We start from the raw sequence: 6000 nt of genomic DNA, 5'->3' as shown, positions 1-6000 counted from the left end.
ACTCCAACAATGGAAGCATGCAAAGGTGTAGAATTTTTGGGTTCTCCTCCTTGGTGTGCTCACGATTTTGGGCTGTTTAGGGGAGAAAAATGGTGGTTTGCTTTGTGTTTAGGCATTTGGATTGTGTTTCTAAGTCACCAAGTGAAAAAAGAAAGAAAGAATGAGGTAGTGTGTGTCCCTTCTCTCATTGGCGAGTGAAAACATAACTATGATTACCAATTTGAATTTTTACATTGTGTAACCTTGCACCTTGAAATATTTTTTGCAATAGAAATAAATCTTGTACTAGCTTTAGGAATTAAATCTAACCAATTAAATTGTTATCAAACATAATACTTAAAGTGTGTAATTAAATAAATCCTAATGATCAAATATATTTTATTTCTCTTAAAAAAGATTAAATCAACAACAAAATAATTTGTGGACAAACACTCATAGCCAATTACTCACAAAGAACTCAATTATTTAAAGATGGGTTAACTAAGTTTTTAGTTCCTAAACTTTTTTTAAATTCATTTTTTAGTCCCTAAACAAAAGTTTGATTGATCAAAGTCCCTTAAATTTTTTCCGTTAAGATTTTTAGTCCTTAAACTTTTGTTTGATCGGTCAAGGTCCTTAAACTTTTATTAATTTCAATTTTCAATCCCTAAACAAAAGTTTGAACCCATTATTTTATTTATTTAATATGATTTTAGGAATTAAAAATTGAGTTTTTCAAAAGTTTAGAGACTGTAAACCTTAATGAAAAAAAATTGAGAGACCTTGGCCAGTCAAACTTTTGTTTAAAGATTAAAAACTAAATTTCAAAAAAGTTGAGAAACTTTGACCAATCAAACTTTTGTTTAAGAACTAAAGACCGAATATCAAAAAAGTCCAGAGACTAAAAGCTTAGTTAACCTTTTAAAGACATTTCACTCACAATAAAATAACTTAACACTGTAATTTTTAATTAGATCACAGTTCACAACTAATTCAATCATTCGCAAATACTCACAAAAGACTAAAAACATATATACAATGAGTTGTAATTTTTAGGATGTTACAACAATATTAATACTACATATTCAATAATGATGCACACCTACATATATATTAAGAAATCCATAATGGTGAACTCTAAACATAGGCTCTTAGGTTTTTTTTTTTTTTTTATCCCACCGTTGAGGAAAATACACATATATCTCTTTTATAGCGCACAACATGAGTAAGAATACACCATAAAACAAAAGGCCTACACCATGAAAAAAAACAAGAAAGATAACAAATTTGCTTAATGTGGTTCAAACCACCTCACAACAATATTTTAGGATAAACTTGCAAACTTTCTCTCATATGACCATCAATTTCTCACTTAGGGTGAGCCCTCTTCAGTTGGATGATTATTCTCATCTCAAAAAAATTCTATTTATAAGCCGAACATCCTAAACTTAAATAAGGAAATAAATTCATAATTTACAAATAATATTTTTAAAATCTAAACAAATTCTAAAAATAAAATAATATCTTGTAAATCTAAACACTATCATATAAATTTGAAATTACAAATTTTAATTGGTTCCCAACACCTACACTATTATATGATTTAAATTTTTTTATCAACTTTCTACTCCAACAATGAAAAAAACTTAAATTGACTCCACATATTATTTCATTCTCATAAATAAAATTATTATTTTTTAATAATAAGAACATGTTCCAGCAGAAGAACGGTTCTTCCACCTTGTCAACTCCTCGAGACACTCCAACAATCGAACTTGAAAAAGGTAGGTTCATCCATATAAAAACTACGAGACAAACCTCTGCTAAAGTTGCTATAAGTGATAAATTTCATTAAAACATTATATCAATACTAAAACATTTACATATATCGTTGATGGGTTGTAGCACCTCTCAACATTAGAATGAGACAACTTTCATTTTTATATATTAAAATATATCAAGAATAATCTAAGATATGCTTTAAAATTATTGTGTCAAGTTAATGTAGTAAACTCTATCTTTTTTAGTCTTTGACCAGGATATTTTTTTAGGCATGGCTAATAATTAAATTAAATCTGACTCTTTTGAGGTGTTGTTTGACATGTCAACGAGGGCCTTCCAAGTTCCAACAATTATGTATTTTATTTTTGGGAGAGCTATTTGCTTAACAATGTATTCAATCTTGTTAGTCTAATCTTTAAAGCATGAATTAGAGTTAAAATAAATATCTATGAAAATTTCTCTTATATTTTAACTTGTTTCTGTAATTGTTGTTTTAGAGTTCGTTGAAGCTATGTCAATATTTATTAAAGCTACGTTAACATTTAGGACATAAAAAATGGTTTAATATTTATTTTAAGTTTTTGACACGAAATATATTACAGAAAAAAGTCACCAAAGACTGCAATAATGAAGACGGGACAATGTGGAATGCTATGCTAGCCACACAGTCCAGTATTATTAATGTTATTGAAATATATATATATATATATATATATATATATATATATATATATATGTGTGTTATAAATAATTTAGTTGCCTTAAGGTACCGAGGTGGCCGATTTCAATATTTTAAAACAGTAAATTACGTTAACAGTAGATAAATATGCCGTATCATTATTAATTTTATAATTTATAATTTTTTTATACCACGATATTTATATGAAATATCCTACCGGTCTTATTAATGATTAATAAACTTAACTGATCATCTTTAGTGGGATCTCTCTTCTAAATCCACATTTTTTTTATCATCCACAACGCTTAGATCGGAAATCTTGCTTAAGAGGACTGAGTCCAAGACCGTTCAAACTAACGACTTATTGATTTATAATTTATAATTTTAATATGACTTAAATATATTTTTAGTTCTTTAAATTTGAATAATTATTTTTTTAATCTTTCAAAATAAAAAATGTTTTATTAGTCCTTCAATTTTCAAAAAATTGTTTTTACTCCTTCTCATTTTTTACGTTAATAGTGTCACAATTTATAGCAATTTTTCAGTATGAGGAATGTTTTTTAATTTAATTTAAAAATAATTTATGATAGTTTAAAACAGCAAAAATATATATATAAAAAATCATCGGTTTCATATTCATGATTTTATTTTTCTTCTTTAAAATCATCATAATGTGTAAAAAAACATGTCATCGAAAAATAATACAAATATTTGGATAGTTTAAAATGATCGCAAATCATTTTTATAAGATTGGATTAAAAATAAATAAATTTTGGCACACACTGCATATTAGTAAATATGTCAAGTTACTATTATTTTGACACGTGCTCCAATATATATATTCATAAAAAAATAAATAAAAGGTATATAATATAACAACTTAATTAGAATAAGAAAACCAAACATTGAAGAACACAAATCGGTTGAAAAGAAAAGAAAACAATCACTCCCACATGCACCTAATTTAATGTGTGTGCATGTAATTAATCTTAACTTAGCACCAATTTTCTATCCATTCTCATTAATACAAAACTTTCCACCAACACATAACAGCAAAATTTCCTCCAACCGTTTGTTCCTCCGAACTCCTCAACTCTTTCCATTTGATTCCTACCAATCCATCCAACTCTTTCTTGCTCTCATTTCATTCTATCAACAATTTTCAAACTCAGTCCAACACTTGTTTGAAACCCTACATCATAAAAACTCTTAAACCACACCACCCTCCCACGATTCTCATTCCAAATAGCTTCCCTTGCTGATGAAACCATAATTTGGCACTACTAAAAAAAAAGCCTTCTACATCGATTCTAACGGTCTTTCTACATCGGTTATGACGCGTGGTGGTAACCCGGGGTCGTTGAATCACAACATCGGTTTTATGACCGTCTTTGAAGGCTGACTTTTCTACATCGGTTGTCTAGCTACAATCGATGTAGAATGGGTAGCTTTCTACAGCGGTTCTAAAGCTGAAACCGATGTTGAATGGGTAGATTTCTACATCGGTTATCAGTCAACCGATGTAGAAAATGAAAGGTTTCTACATCGGTTATAGTTCAACCGATGTAGAATGACTAGATATGGTAACGTGGCTACATCGGTTATCAATCAACCGATGTAGAAAATGAAAGCTTTTTACATCGTTTATCGTAAAACCGATGTAGAAAATGAAAGCTTTTTACATCGTTTATCGTATGTAGTATGAGGAGATTTTCTATATCGTTTATCACCAAAACCGATGTAGAATGGGCACGAATGGAAAGGTTTCTACATCGGTCTACAATCAACCGATGTAGAATTTGAAGAGTTTTTACATCGTTTATCTCCTAACCGATGTAGAATGAGGATATTTTCTACATCGTTTATAATTGAACCGATGTAGAATATGCTGATTTTTTTTTTAATTTTTGGAAATTTATAAACTCAGGTTAAATTAGTACAAGAAAAGCTATGAATTGAAATACAATACAAATAATGAAATTCAACAAAATATTGAAAAGCTATGAATTGATCTATCTTGCTCACTCCTTTTAAGAATGTTTGTACCAATGATGTAAAAAAAATAAAATAAAAAAGACTGAATTTCTTTTTGACAAGGCTCTAATTTAAATCATGCTCCAAAGTTCAGACAAAAGTTTGATCTAGTCAAACCTACTTCTCATGGAGATCTTTGATTTGTCTTTCCAAATCACCATCAAGAACAAGTTTCTTCCTTCTCCTTAGAGCAATTTGAGATTCGTCTTCCATCAATTGCTCCCCACTGTTATGTCCAAGTAAACCAAGTATCAGAAACTATAAAATCTCAAGTAAAATTTGATGTCAAGTTGTCAACGTACTTATGATCATCTTTGTCACTGTTACTGCCAGAGGTAGGTGCAAAGCCTTTAATAACATCAAGCTTGTCTCTACAGAAGAAAGAAACAAAAATAAGAGTATATTCATTGTAGATAATTCTTTGCAGTGATCAAGAATAATTATGAACCAATCAATCAAGAAGTATAAATTGAAAATTGATCCCACATTCTAAAAATGGTCATCTCAGTGCTTCAAAAAAATTTCCCAAAAGAAATAGAAAGTACAAAATCATACATAAAAGCTTAGAAGCAAAGTTTGAGGGTTTTATCTTACTTTTGATATCCTGTGTCCACACCTTTGCTGGGGATGAACCAATTTCTTCATCTCCCTGAGTGTTATTCCAATTGGCACTTTCTTTCTTCAAATGACCAAGCTCGCTCAACAAATATTCAGCATTGATGTAATGGCATTCCCTCCGAGTCTTCCAGAAAAGGAGTTCCACAAACAAGAGGGGTTGCTTTTTCATTTTCTTTAGCATCTTTCTGACCAAACAAGTAGAGAAAAGGATCAAAATGTAGGGACATCAATGCTGAATTTATAGACACCTTGAATTTATAAGATATAAAGTAGAGAAAAGGATCAAAATGTAGTAAAATCTTAGTTGGTATGCTTATATTTACATCTGAATAACTATACCTGCATAGTCCTTGCAGGGACATCAATGCCGATTGCTGTGTTAGTTAAGGAGAAGCACCCCTTGATTCATATTTACATCTGAATAACTATAAATGTTACTACAATTTATAGTTCAACAAATGAATTAAATACCCATGAATGTTAATAAACTCAATTGTCAGCCTAAATAATCATATCAAACTAGCAAAAGTGTGCTATTGCAACAAGAAATCTTTTCCCATTAAGTGGTAAAAGTTTGCCATTAGTCTATATTAGCAAAAATGAATCTCATTGACATCATTATACACTAAATAAAATTCTATAACCAAAAATAAAAATGATGGTGACGACAAAGGCATACCCTTCCGAAACCTCTATTATGCCTCCATTGAAAGAATCGTCGCCCATTATTCTCTCATGAATTTGGATATTTTCAAGCTCAACTTGCTTTGATTTAAGAGATGGTCGTCTAGTTCTTCTGCATCCAGAAATTATACCAATACAAAGAAAATTAAATCTGGTACGAACAGTGCTGGAATAAACAACTAAAATTACATGTGATATAGACAATGGGTAATTAATTTTAA

The 6000-nt window shown here is 29.6% G+C and overlaps 1 pseudogene; it reads right to left on the bottom strand.

Moving 5' to 3' along the window:
* Nucleotides 1-3386: 3386 nt before the first annotated feature.
* The window catches only part of LOC102661954 (uncharacterized), a 46279-nt pseudogene continuing 43665 nt past the window's right edge, over nucleotides 3387-6000 (bottom strand).

The sequence above is a fragment of the Glycine max genome, chromosome 1 (genome assembly GCF_000004515.6).
Source record: "Glycine max cultivar Williams 82 chromosome 1, Glycine_max_v4.0, whole genome shotgun sequence".
Taxonomy (NCBI): Eukaryota; Viridiplantae; Streptophyta; class Magnoliopsida; order Fabales; family Fabaceae; genus Glycine; species Glycine max.
The sequence above is the reverse complement of the archived record's forward strand: the minus strand, read 5'-3'. Positions and strand labels throughout refer to the sequence as shown.